Below are 14,697 nucleotides of genomic sequence, written 5' to 3'. Positions count from 1 at the left end.
TTTGAAGTGCTGTGTCCAGGTGTGTCATGTTCTGAAAGGGAAGGACTGTCACCTCTCAGTGTGGATAAATCCTCTCAGTTTTCTTCTATTGTGATAGTAAGATTTTTTTGGAAATATTGAGGTGAAAACTTAATAAAACCAACCTATGACAAACCCACAGTTAGTATGGTGGAAGAGAAGTCACACACTCACCATTTGCAGATAGTATGATAGTATTCATAGAAAAACCTAAAGAATCCAGCAGTAAGCTCTTGGAAATTATCAAGTAATATAGTAAGATGACAGGCTACAAAATTAACATATAAAAGTCAGTGGCATACCTCTACGGAAACACTAAATTAACAGAAGAAGAAATCAATCCCTTTTACTATAGCAGTAAGAACAATAAAATATGTAGGAATAAACCTAACAAAGGAAGTGAAGGATTTGTATACTTAAAATTATGAGTCACTATTCAAGGAAGTAGAAAAATAATAGGAAGAATTAGCATCATCAAAATGAATATGTTATCCAGGACCAAGTACAATTTATTTTTATTTTTAAAAGTTTTTTATAATCTTTATTACTGCATAGAGACAGAGAGAAATTGAGTGGGGAGGGGGATGTAGAGAGGGAGACAGAGACAGAGAGACACCCTCAGCCATGTTTTACCACCTGTGAAGCTTGCTCCCTGCAGGTGGGGGCCAGGAGCTTGAACCTGTGTCCTTGTGCACTGTAATGTGTGTTCTCAACTGGCTGTGCCATCACCCTGCCGTTCATTTTTAATACTTTGAGGAACTTCCATTTGCTTTATCTAGAGCCTGGACCAGTTTACATATCTCTGCATAAGGGATCCTTTTTTTTCATACCCTCACCAATAACTGCTGTTGCTGGTCTTTTTGATGTTGGGGATTTGGTAGTGTGATTTTACTTATTTATTAAATTTATTTTAATAAATAAGTGGAGATATGAAGAGAAAGATATGAAGAGAAAGACTGCTCAGGTCTGGCTTATGAAGGTGATAAGGAAATGAAACTTAGACCTTGAATCCTCAAAATATCAGTCTTTTTTATAACCATTATGCCCTCTCCCCTATTCAAGATTTTTAAAAACAGTAATTAAATGAAAAAAAAGTGATCTATTTCTGATTTTATTTTACATGTGTTAAGGATAAGAATAATGAAGCTATAGAAATTTCCTTAGGTGATCTTAATTATTTTAAATGAAAAATATCATTTGACCTAAAAAATAATTGAGATGTAGTTGTAGTCTTACTTTGTTTGATTTATAGTACCCTTCATTCTCATTATTTGCCCGAGATAGCTCAGATTCAAAATGAAGTATCTTATGCCTTATAAGTTACATACAGACATGCACAAAAACCCACAGTTACCTATAAGATGTATGTAAATTTTCTACCATAAGAAAAATCAAAATAATTGTGGAGTTTGGGGCTGTTGGGTTGGGTTATCTTCTGCCTTATAAGTTACATACACACATGCACAAAAATCCATAGATAGCTATAAGATGTATGTGAATTTATCACCTTATGAAAAATCAAAATAATTGTGGAATTTGGGGCTGTTGGCTATTTGGCTGTTGGCCAAGACTAAAGTTGTTTAGTTTAGGAAATTTTTTCCCCCAGTGCTAAGAGAGGAGCTGCCGCTGGAGGGCACTTAGCACTTTTTTTTTTATTGTTTGACAATTAAAAAAATATCAGAGTCTAGTTTCCTTGCCTTTCTTTTAAAGAGAAGACATTTTTCCCCCTCCTCCAGAGTTATTGCTGGGTTTGGTGCCTGCACCATGAATCCACCACTCCTGGAGGCCATTTTTCCCCACTTTTTTGTTGTCCTTGTTGTTGTAGCCTCATTGTGGTTATTATTATTACCATTGTTGATGTTGTTCATTGTTGGACAGGAAAGAGAGAAATGGAGAGAGGAGGGGAAGACAGAAAGGGGGACTCCCCTGCAGATGGGGAGCCGGGGGCTCGAACTGGGATCTTTATGCTGGTCCTTGCACTTTGCGCCACCTGTGCTTAACCCACTGCACCACCACCCGACCCCCAGAGAGAAGACATTTTACCAACAGTACAGATACAGTTATCTTCTCATTCAACTGCATGAGTTTGACCTCAGGTTATTTACCACTTTTGTCTCTAGTCTTTGCAGTCCATAGAACTCAGCTCTTCTAAGCAACCCCCACCCCCGGGAGCCCCAGTGATTTCACCTACAGGTTATTTAGGAAACCGGAGTCTATGTATCTGCTGCTTTCTGACTTGAACTGCCTTGTCTTCAGCACTCAGATAATTAATAAAGGAATGCTGCCTCAGGTGTTACTGTGAGTCTGGTTTTGAGAGGCTTCCTTGTGCCCGTATGAATGAGATACTCTTTCTAGAGAGCTTACACAACAAGATTTCTTTCTCTGCCCACGATGACATCTTTGGATTGCTCCCAAATCTTTCCTGCATCCTAAAATTGTCTATTTCTCCCACCTTGAATATATGTGGATATATATATATCCAGGGTTATTGCTGGGGCTCGGTGCCTGCGCTATGAATCCACTGCTTCTGGAAACCATTTCCCCCATTTTTGCTGCCTTTGTTGATGCCCTTGTTGTTGGTATTTTTATTGTTGCCATTGCTATTGTTGTTGCTGCTGCACAGGACAGAGAGAAATCAAGAAAGGAGGGGAAGATAGGGGGAGAGAAAGACAGATACCTGAAGACCTACTTCCCTGACTGTGAAGCAACTCCCCTATAAGTGGGGAGCTGGGGGCTTGAACTGGGGTCCTTACGCAGGTCCTTGCGTTTCATACCATGTGTGCTTAACCCACTGCACTGCTACCGCCTAGCTCTCTATTTTCTAGTTTTAAGGTCTTCCTTGCAAGTATATGGGTATGCTTACATGCTGTTTTTACAATGAGTGGTAATTTTAGGAATATACAATGTCTCATCTTAAAATGCATTTTCAATTTAAAACTCATCCCTGGAGATGATTAATACGTGTATTTATATACTATTTGCATTTATGTTTCGTTTGTCTCTTACTTTTTTTTGCCTCCAGTGTTGTTGCTGGGGCTCAGTGCCTGCACCATGGATCCACTGCTCCTGCAGGCATTTTTTCTGTTATTAGACAGGACAGAGAGAAATTGAGAATGCAGGGGGAGATAGAGAGGAAGAGAGAAAGATAGACACCTGCAGACTAGCTGATTGTGAAGTGCAGTGACCCCCCCCTGCAGGAGGGGAGCCAGGGGCTTGAACTGGGAACCTTGTGCAGGTCCTTGCACTTTGTACTATGTGCACTTAACCTGGTGAAGCACCGCCTGGCCTGGCCTTTACTCTTTAACTAATATTAAAGTATGGTTTTCATTATGATTGCCACTGTCCAGTCAGTAAGGTGGTCCTGACTTTAATCTTGTGATACAGCTATTATCACTATCATTCAAATTAACAGTTGAAATTGCAGCACGAGATATGTTTTTAACCAATCAGACACTGAAGAAATGTGACCACTAGCTAATTACAGATTGTGTTCATGTAATTGGCAGAGCTGCTCTTGCTGACACTGAAGTTGATTTCACTCAACTCTTAGACTTTCTGTAGATTCTGACTTAGAAAGGTACATCAAAACTCTGGTGACTGGTATGTGCCAAATAGGTATTCATAGGCTTATTAATATTTTCTCAGTAGTGTAAAGCCACCTGTATTCTAAGGCTCATTGGATCAATCAGTCAGATGTGTACCATACTGGTAGGATCTGAAGGTTCACAAATGAGTAGGAGCACAGCACAGCGTCTGCTTGATGACTTAGCTTCCTACTCACCGCAGCATGTCCTGCTTAAGAAAGGCAACTCCCCAACCTGCAACATCCTGCTGACCAGGCAGAAGGGAAGATAACCAAAAGTCGCAACCCCTACCCCCCTGCTTCCTCCTGCTATGGCTTGGGAACACTTTTTTTTAACTAAACTAACACGATGCTTGTCACGTAGCCCCCCTGCCCTAAACCCTATATAATCTCAATAGAAACTATAGAGGGGGTCAAGCATTTCTGACCACCACTGCGTGGTGGCTCAGGGTGTTCGTCCCTGGCGCCAGCTAATAAAGACTCTGTTGATTTTACATCGCTCTGGTCTCTTGGTAATTTCTGTGGATTACTGGACCCTAACTAACGGAGGGCGCCTAGTGGGGTGCCGCGGAGGTGCGACGGTCCCTCCTCGGCCCTGTGAGCCCAGTAGCCGGGAGACCCATGGAGGGGCTGACCAGCAAGAGGGCTACATGCTGACTGGGACTCGGGTTCTGGCGCCGGAGGGGCAGCCGCGGTGGTGGTGGCGGTGGCGGTGGCGGTGGCGGTGGCAGCACATTGCATCCCCCCAACCTCCCTGGTCAATTCCCTGTGGTGACGCTCTCTGGGACCCGCGGGAAAGGAGAGGTGTGGGGTCACTGGTGTAGGGTGGCCTCGGCTGCAGCTGCTGGGGTGGGGGGAAGGCGTGCGCCAACAGGGGGTGGCTGATGCCTTGCTCTCCAAGTGCCAGCTAGCGCGCCAGGCTTTCTTAGGGGTGGTTGCTAATCGAGGCGCTACCAGGCGCAGGATTTTATAACCAAGCCTTTTGTAACAAAAGCAAATTAATATGTAAAATATGATAGATTCCTTGTGCAGGCACCAATACCCAGAAATAACCCTGGTGAGGAAAACAAAACACAGAACGTAAAAAATAAATAAATAAATAAACAATGATGTTGAGAGAAAAAAGTTAAAAGAATCTGGAGGAGCTGGGCGGTAGTGCAGCAGGTTAAACGCAGGTGGCACTAAGCACAAGGACCGGCCTAAGGATCCCTGTTCGAGCCCCAGGTTCCCCACCTGCAGGGGAGTCCTTCACAGATGGTGCAGCAGGTCTGTAGGTGTCTATCTTTATCCCCACCCCTGCTGTCTTCCCCTCCTCTGTCCATTTCTCTCTGTCCTTTTTAACAATGACGACATCAATAATTACAGTAATAACTGCAACAATAAAAATGAACCAGGGCAAAAAAGGGAAAATAAAAAACATATATATTTTTAAAAAGCACATTTAAAGAATCTTGGAGTTGGGCGGTAGCCCAGTGGGTTTAGCACACATGGCACAAAGCACAAGGACTGGCCTAAGGATCCCGGTTTGAGCCCCCAACTCCTCACCTACAGTGGAGTTGCTTCACGGGCTGTGAAATAGGTCTGCAGGTGTCTATCTTTCTCTCCCCTCTCTGTCTTTCCCTCCTCTCTCTATTTCTCTGTCCTATCCAACAAGGGCAACAATAACAACAACAATAGTAACTACAACAATTAAACAAGGGCAACAAAAGGGAATAAATATTTTTAAAAAAGAAGTTAAAAGAATCTTTAAATCTGTAGCAAACAGGTAAACAGTAACAATTCAGTGTACATATCCTTGTAGACACTATATGGAAGCCAATGTGCAGACATCAGAGGAAACAACACTGCTGTTTGAGGATGGTCTAGATGTGAAGTGATATAGTCCCAGAATGAAAAAAAATGTTTCTGGACTGAGGTTAGTAGTCTTTCTTAGTTACGTAGCCTTTCCTCTCTTTGTACACATTTGAGAATATTAATAATAGGGTCAGTTATTATTAAGAACTTGAAACAACAAGGGCAACAAAAGGATAAATGAATAAATAAAAATTTAATAGAAGAATTTGAAGGCATCTTGTAAATAATTAACAAGTGTTATACATATATGTATATATATATATAAGGTTTATATAAATATAAAGCAAATTCAGGGCCTGGCGGTAGTGCAGTGGATTATGTGTACACAGTACAAGGTGCAAAGACTGGCCTAAGGATCCTGGTTGGAACCCCTGGATCCCCACCTGTGGGGGGGTCACTTCACAAGTGGTGAAGCAGGACTGTAGGTGTTGCTCTCCTTTTCAGTCTCTGTCTTCCTGTCCTCTCTGTTTCTCTCTGTCCTATCCAACAGCAATAGCAATGGCAACAATAACCACAGCAGTAACAACTAGGACAAAAGAATGGGAAATAATGACCTCCAGGAGCAGTGGACTGTAGTGCAGGCACCAAGCCCCAGCTATAAACCTGGAGGCAAAAAGAAGAAATCTTTTGTCCATTCTCCCAGAGGGATAAGGATTAGGGAACCTTCCAGTGGAGGGGAGTGTATAGGGAACTCTGGTGACTGGAATTGTATGGGATTGTACTCCTCTTATCCCACAATCTTCTTAATCATTATTAAATCACTAATTTAAAGAAAGCAAGAGAAAAAAATCTATAAAAACACAGAAGCACACTATCTGCTAGCTACCTTCTTAGTAACTTTCTGAAGCTCCACATTCATTCTGTAGTATATTTAGAAAAGAGTTTAGCTTAGCTAGCTTAACACAAATACTAAAGTAAACATGTTCTCTATACACTTGGTGAGGGAGGAACATTGCTTGTTTTTTTTCCCTATTTTTATTAGTGATTTAATAATGGGTTTGTTTTGTTGTTATTGTTGAGTCATGTGATTGATTTATTGTCATTTGTGATCAGTCTCTTGTCAGTTTTGTGACATCCAGGTATCTTCTCCCAATTTCCGGGTTACCTTTGTGTGTGTGTGTGTGTGTGTGTGTGTAGTTTTCTTTTAATGTGTAGAAGCTGTTAAATTTGATATAGTCCCAGTAATTTAACCTTATTTTAGTTTTGCTTACCCATAGTGTGATGAGTCTCCATATAGAGCCTGATGTTAAATTGTGGATGTGTTTCACCAATGTTTTCTTCTCTATATTTTTTAGTCTCAGTTCTAACAACAAGGTCGTTGGTCCATTTTGAGTTAATTTGGCATATGGTGTTAAAGGCTGGTGCAGATTCATTTTTCTGCAATTGACTACCCAGTATCAGCTATTGAAGAGGCCTTCTTTTCCCCCACTGAAAAGGTTTTAGTCCTTTATTAGTACACACATAGGGGTTTATTTATGGAATTTCAATTTTGTTTTGTTGGTCTGTAAATTGGTTTTGTTACAGTACTATAACTTTTTAATTATTATTGTTTTATAGCATCAATGGAAGTGAGGAATGTTATGTATGCATTGTTTGGTTTTTGCTAGACTGCTATGGTGCTGACTCCCCTCTGGACATCTTTAATAAAATATTTTCAATAAATGTGAAAACACATACTTTGGGATTCATAGTGTGATTATTAATACATGATTTTCAGTTTCTATAATTAGCATATTTAAGATTAAAGTAGATTTTTAAATTAATTCAACTATATATAATTAAATGTTTATATGGCAAATTTAGTAAAAATGTAAAACCAAGGTCTCTTTTGCAGTCTTCTCCTTGGGAAACAGAAGATGGCTTGTCATTTTTTTTATTTAAGACCTTTATTAACAGATGCTTGCAGCTTGTTGCCTTTTTTTTTGAAAAACATCAAGTTGTAAACTTTTATTACAAATTCAAAATGAGGTTCTTAAAAATCTCAACTTGACCAGATATGAAACAATTTAAAAACCTTTAAAGGTGTATTGAGAAAAACCAGGCCTTTAAAAAAAAAAAAAACATGTTTGACATTACCAAAAAGAGACATCTTTAGGTAAAAATAATAAAAACCCCCTTGCTGCATAGATAATGCAGATAGTTCTGGTTATCTGGTCAAGGGGCAAAAAGCAAGCACTTAAGGTCTTCAGCTCATTCCTGTTGTTGAAACCATATCTGCTCCTTACATTGACCATTTTACTGTTCCCATAACCTTCATTGCCTTGATCTTCTTGTCCCTGCCAGCAGGCGCCACCGATATGAGGCTGCCTGGGCAGCCGCTCCCTGTGCCACTACCCGTGGCACCAGGCTTGGTGTCGGTGGTGCTGAGGGCGGGGGCGGCCTGCTGCTGCTGGGTCTAGGCCACTCTGCTCATGGTTGCCATGATGGTGACTGGGGCCAGCTGCTGCAGCTGCAGCTCTTCCCAGGGTGTGATGGCAACTAGGAGGCGGTGCAGGGCTCTCTGGGGTCCGCTCTCAGCTTGTCATTTTTAAACCAGGTTCTAGTAGGAATGAACATGTCTGGCTCCACTCAGAAACATTTCTTTTTAATATTTACTATGGTTTTCAATTTCCCATCCTTTCCCATCCAAGTTCAGCTCATTAGCAAATCTTAGCAAAGATCTTGTTTAATATTTTGGCATCTATGTTCATCAGAGATATTGGCCTGTAGTTTTCCTTTTTTGTTCTGTCCCTATCAGCTTTTGGTATCAGGGTGATGTTGGCTTCATAGAAGGTGGAAGGGACTATACCTGTTTCTTCAATCTTATGGAAAAGCTTAAGAAGTATGGGTACTAACTGTTTCCTGAAAGTTTTAAGGAGAATGTTGTTTAGTTTCCAACTTCTGTGACTTTTAATAATCTTCGGTTTGTTGTTAAATGTTAGTTTTACTCCACTGTGGTCTGAAAGATACGTGGCATGATTTTGATGCTCTTGAATTTATTGATCCTGTCTTTGTGGCCTAATACGTGGTCTATCCTTGAGTATGTATTATGTGGATTTGAAAAGAAGGTGTATGCCAGTTTTTGGGGGTGAAGGACTCTGAAAATGTCCAAGAGGTCTAGTCTGTCTATCTCTTCATTCAATTCTCTTGTATCTTTGTTGGTTCTCTGCTTTGTTGATCTGTCTAAGTGTGAGAGTGGTGTATTGAAGTTTCCCACTATTACTGTATTATTATTGATGTATTATTGAAATTCTTTCAGTAAGCACTTGACATATTTAGATGGCCCCTCACTGGGTACATAGATGTTAATAATTGTTATGTCTTCTTGGCTGATTGATCCTCTAATCATTATGTAATGTCCTTGCCTATCTTTTGTTACTTTTTTTAACCTAAAATCTATAGTGTCTGAGATGAGAATGGCAGTTCCTGCCCTTTTTTGTAGTCCGTTAGCCTGTATGATAGTTTTCCATCCTTTCACTTTAAGTCTGTGTTTATCTTGTTGTGACAGATGTGATTCTTGCTAGCAGCATATGGTTGGGTTATGCTTTCTGATCCATCCCCCACTCTGTGCCTTTTGATGGGTGAGTTTAAACCATTGACATTTATTGATATTATGGATTTAATGTATTGTAGTGCCATTGTTCAAATAAAAATTTTTGTTTGCTCTGATATATTGCAAGTATTTATAGTGATGTTCTTGTTTATAAGAGGTCTTTTAGAACCTCTTTCAGGGCCGGCTTGGTGATGGTTGCCTCCTTTAACTGTTGTTTGTCTAAGAAGGTTTTGATCCCTCCATCTAGTTTGAATGAAAGTCTAGCAGGATATATTATCCTTGGTTGAAACCCTTTTTCATTCAGGGCTCGATAGATATCTTGCTATTCTCTTCTGGCTTTTAGAGTTTGATTGGAGAAGTCTGCAGATAATCTTATGGCATTTCCCCTGTATGTGACTTTTTGTTTCTCTCTTGCAGCCTTTAGGATCCTTTGTTTATCCTTACTTATTCTCATAGTGACTATGATGTGTCTTAGTGTCTTCAGGTCTGGGTTGTATCTGTTTGGAACTCTCTGGGCCTCTTGAATCTCGATGTCCTTTCTGTTATTCAGGTCTGGGAAGTTTTCTTCTATTATTTCCTCTAGAATGTTTGCTTCCCCTTCCTCTCTTTCTTCCTCTGGCAGGCCAATTAAACGAATGTTACTTCTTTTGAGATCATCCCATATGTCTCTGTTGTTGTTTCCAGTGTCTCTCAGTCTTTTTTTGAGCTCTTTCACCTCTTTCTTAGTTTTCTCTAACTTATCCTCTGTCTGACTAATTCTGTTTTCTGCTTCTGTTAGTCTGCTTTCCCTTGCCTCAGCTTTTTTCTTCATTAGAGCTATTTGAGGTTTCAGTTCTCTAATTGCCTCAAGATAATCAGTATTTTCCTTGGGGGTCTCAACTTGTTTTCTGAATGGTGCCATTCCTTTCCTCCAAAGTTGTTTTCATTTCTGTCATTAATAAGTTTATTATTGCTTGTATCCTTTTCTTATCTATGGTTACTTCTGGCTGATTTGTAGTTTCTTCTGGGCTCTTGTCTTCATTCATTGAAGTAGCAGTTTTATTTGTTTTTGATCTACCCATTTTTAATGTGTTTCTTTTTTATGCTCTGTTATTCCTCTTTTGTTGTGTCTTCAGTACAATTAACACTGTACTAAATACCTTTATGACAATTGCACTCACCAACCTCAGGAATTACAATAGCAACTGTAGCAAGTATTGAAGCAGTTTAATCACTACCAGTTAGCCAAACAATATCTCCAGTCTGTGAAAAAATAGTAACCAAATCCCAGTGAAGAAGAAAGAGTAAAAAAAAGGAATAGCAAGAATAGACAGTTATGCAAATCTACTATCCACTGTATATTCTAGGGGTAACAAGAGCGGAAAGGGAACTAGAGCAGAGATAGACACATAGAGAGTCCACTCTGAGTCAGATTTCTTCCCCAAAATAATTCACAAATTCATAAAGGCAAAGAAGAAGGAAGGAAGAAGTTTATGACAAGATAAAAAAAGAAACAAGAGAGAGAAAAGATAAAAAAGAGCTGTAATTAAAGAGCAGTGAAAGGAAAGTTTTTTTTGATTACTTTATTTTTAATTTAATTTTTTTAATTAGCTAGGAGGAGGAAGGCGAGAGTCTGTAGAGGAGGTAGGAGTAATGAGACAAGTTCCTCCCACAATAGATAAGATGCCCATTACCCTAGCAATGAAAGATACCCTAAGAGTTAATTCTGATCAACCTAAAGGGGGGGGCGGAAGATATATGCCTTTACATAATATTAATAATAAAATAGAGCAGGGTAAAAAAAACACCCTGTCCCAGATTACCTCAAACCTCGTGAGCAGAGGTAGCTGATTGTTAAGAAAGAAGAAGAAAAATAATAATTAAAAAACCTCAGGACTAGACAAGGATAGCTGGGATAGACAATTATACAAATCTATTATCCACTGTATATTCTAGGGGTAGCTAAAGGAGGAAGGGAAGTTGATCAGAGATACTCATAGTGAGAGTCCACTCTGAGTCAGATTTCATCCCAAAAATAATTCCCAAACGTGTATCAGTGAATTCAGTGAAAGCACACTGTTTGGTGATGTAGGGGATGGGGTCTGTGGCTTTGGAAGCCACAAAAAAAAAGAGAGAGAGAGAGAAAAAAGAAAAAGACAAGAAAAAGAACAGTAATAAAAGAGCAGTTAAAGGAAAGAGTTTTTTATTTGTTTATTTTTTATTATTTAATTATCTATGTGGGGGAGGGGTGGCTACTTAGAAAGAAAAAAGGCCAGAGGTTTCAGAAGGGAATAGACTTAGAATGAATGGTACTCCCTGGTGGGACAGGAATCTTGGTAAAGAAAGAAGCTCAGCAGAGGAGCCTGCTAGGAGGTGGTCCCCCGGGATTGGTTATGGGGGGGGTGAGGGGGAGGAGGTTCGCTTTGGGAATAATAATTTAAAAGAAAAAAATTTTTCCTTTTTTTCTACTCTATTTTTAACCCAAATTAAGTTATAGTCACCTCCTTGGTAGGCCTATTTTAGTTGTATTCCAAAGGGATATATATTCCAAAGGGATATTATATTCCAAGGGATATATATTCCAAAGGGATATTATATTCCTACTGCTTTGTCCTCCTCTCACGCAGTCTCATCGTGCAGGTAGCAGGGATGGGTCTGGGCAAAGCCGTATTTCTTTTTCTGGCTCTGAGATTTTGAACTTTACATCCTGTCTCTAGATTTTATTCAAACTTAAGTCTGTCTCTAAACCCTAACACCATCAACACAAAATGAGTTGAGTTAGATTCTTAAAATTTATTTTGGATTTGAGTCCCCACCACACCTGCAGAGGAAAATCTTTGTGAATGGTGAAGCAGTGCTGCAGGTTTCTCTCTCTCTCTCTCTCTTTCTCTCTCTTCTCCCTCTTTACTTCCCATTTCCTTTTTGATTTCTTCTGTTACTATCCAATAAACAAAGATAATAAAAATATTTTTATTTTTAATTTTTAAAATATTTATTTCCCTTTTGTTACCCTTGTTGTTTTATTGTTGTAGTTATTATTGTTGTTATTGATGTCCTTGTAGTTGGATAGGACAGAGAAAAATGGAGAGAGGAGGGGAAGACAGAGGGGGAGAGAAAGATAGGCAGTGAAGCAGGTCTGCAGGTGTCTATCTTTATCTCACCCTGTCTTCCATTCTTCTCTTCTTCCCTTTGTCCCAGCTGCATCCACAGCAGCACCATGGAGCCCTGAAGCCCGGGCCCTGAGACCCTGTCACCCCCTGTCACATTGAGTAGCATAGCATCGCATCACCCCCAGGCAGCATTGAGCCATGCCGCATTGTGTCGAACCCATAGGCCCCAGTGCTGGGGCCTGGGCCCTGCGCCCTGAGCGCCCAGCAAGAACTGTGCGGAGTCCCCGTGTGGAAGTACTGCTGGGGACTCCCCAAGGTGCTGTGCCAGACAGCAGCCAGTGGCCAGGTCCATAGTGCTGGAGCCCATCTAGTGAGATTCCTCCAATTGCAAGTAAGTGACCCCTGGTTCCTGTGCCCTTGAAGGCTGGGTTGTTGTGCCTACCTGGGAAGTTGCTGGGTGGGGTGAGGGGCGAAGTCGGGGTACAGCCGCAGAGGGGCCAGCACCCCCGGACCCAGTACCCCGGGACAGGCGCACCCCTTAGAGGTGGCTGCGCACCCCCCCAAACCTCCAGCACCCAGCGGCCTTGAGCAGGGCGCTCCCCGAGATGGAGCCATGCACACCCCCGGCAGGCAGGGGCGCACCCAGGGGAGGTGTCCGCGAGCCCCCAGACCCTGCACCCCTGGCAGGGACACCCTGGAAGGGTGGCTGTGCGCCCCCAGATCTTGCTGCTTTTGAGCGCGAGCGTAGGGACCCCGCCAGAGAGTCTGGGCAGCCGGCCTTCCCTTTCCTTCCTGCCGGGAGAGGGGTCCTAGGTCCCTGGGCCTCACCCAGCGTGTCAGTGCTGGTGGCTCCAAGTGTCCCGAGGGTGAGGACCCGCCAGTGCAGCTGGAGTCCAGGCAGTGCGCCTCCCGCCCACCCCAAACGCCCTGGCAGGAGGGGACCCCGGAACCCACCAACCTGGCTTCAGGGGCAGCCAGGTCCAGAAAACTTTCCGTGTGTCCGCCCACCGGAAATGTGCACCAGCTGTCCTTCCTCTCGGTGTGGCCCACGACGAGGTCCTCGGGGGGACGGCTGTTTGGAATCCTGAACTTCGAGTTTGGTCTGGGGAAACATGGCGAGCCAAGCTCCCAAATTAGGGTGAAGGAGGCTGGGGCACGGGGTGCGGGTCCAGATTGGGGGTCTCCTCGCACTACTAGAACTGGAGTGTTTTCTCTGCCTCTGTCTCTCTCAGAAGAAACATGCATTTCAGAGGGGTGCCCCAAGCCAGCTGGCTCCAACCCTTGTTGAGCCCTGGGCCCGGGCTGTGGATTGGGTCTGGGCTGAAGGTCTGGCACTTTGCAACCTGCTGGTCCTGGAGGGTACTGCCAACACCCACCCCCAACCCCCCTCGTCCCGGTGGCCTAGGCCTGGCAGGGCTCCTTGTGTGGTGGGGGGTGGGCAGGGGTCGCCTGGGGTTCTTGTGTCTGTGGGGACAGTCCTGGGGAGACTGCAGTCTTCCTACTCACACAATGGGGCAGCCAGGATGCTGGCAGGTGGGAGCTGCACTAGGAGCCCCACAGAGCCAGGCAGCAGCCGATCTTGGAGCTGGGTAGGAACCGGGCAGGAACCGCGGTTTTTAAAAAAAAATGAAATTAAAAAAAGGAAAAATGTTATTTATTAATACAAAAAAGAGAAGCAGAGCATGAATATGGCACATGCAAATCTGGGGATTGAATTCAGGACTTAATTCGTACAGAGCCATTGCCCTAGCCATTCTGCAATTCTAAAGTATAAATAGGTTATTTTATTTTTGTTGTTGTTGTTGTCACCAAGGTCTCATTGTCTCCCTTTCTTTTTTTTCTTGTCTATTCTTTTCCACTCTTTTTAATTTTTATTTATTTTTCCATTTTGTTGCCCTTGTTGCTTAACATTGTGTGGTGATTAATGTCGTTGTTGTTGGATAGGACAGAGAGAAATGGAGAGAAGAGGGGAAGACAGAGAGGGGGAGAGAAAGACAGACACCTGCAGACCTGCTTCACCACCTGTGAAGGGACTCCCGGGCAGGTGGGGAGCCAGGGGCTAGAACCGCGATCTTTCCTCTGGTCCATGAGCTTTGCGCCATGTGCGCTTTACCTGCTGTGCCACTGCCTGACTCCAACTGTCTCCATCTCTTAACACTTTTTAAATAAGATTATAATATAGTCCTAGCTTCAGTAGTACATATACTAAAATTGGCATGATACATAGAAGATTAGCATGGCCCCTGCTCAAGGATTACACACAGATTCATGAGGCATACCATATTTTTTCAAAAAAAGGATTATAAAATATATGTACACACATATAAATAATTATAATCTTTTAAAGAGCCAGTTAATGCAACCTGGGAGGCGGTTCAGTGGCAAGAGATCTGGATTTGTATGTGTGGGATCCCAGGTCTGTCTGAACTCTGGTTCTACATATGCTGAAGCTCTTTTAAAAGATTTATTAATCAGTGAGGGAGAAAGGGAGGAGAGAGAGAGAGAGAGAGAGAGAGAGAGAGAGAGAGAGAGAGGAAAAACACTATAGCATCAGTCTGGAACATGTGATGCTGGAGGTAGAATTCAGGACCTCATGCTTGAGTCCAAAACTCCAACCACTC

At 42.3% G+C, this 14,697-nt stretch overlaps 1 non-coding gene across 1 annotated transcript; it reads left to right on the top strand.

Annotated features, from left to right (window-relative positions):
- The first annotated feature begins 14,257 nt into the window (after nucleotides 1-14,257).
- On the top strand, nucleotides 14,258-14,364 carry LOC132536189 (U6 spliceosomal RNA). The gene has a single exon (XR_009547854.1). It is a non-coding gene; the product is annotated as a U6 spliceosomal RNA (small nuclear RNA).
- Nucleotides 14,365-14,697: the final 333 nt, after the last annotated feature.

Source organism: Erinaceus europaeus (genome assembly GCF_950295315.1).
Source record: "Erinaceus europaeus chromosome 6 unlocalized genomic scaffold, mEriEur2.1 SUPER_6_unloc_37, whole genome shotgun sequence".
NCBI classification, from domain to species: Eukaryota; Metazoa; Chordata; class Mammalia; order Eulipotyphla; family Erinaceidae; genus Erinaceus; species Erinaceus europaeus.
The sequence above is the reverse complement of the archived record's forward strand: the minus strand, read 5'-3'. Positions and strand labels throughout refer to the sequence as shown.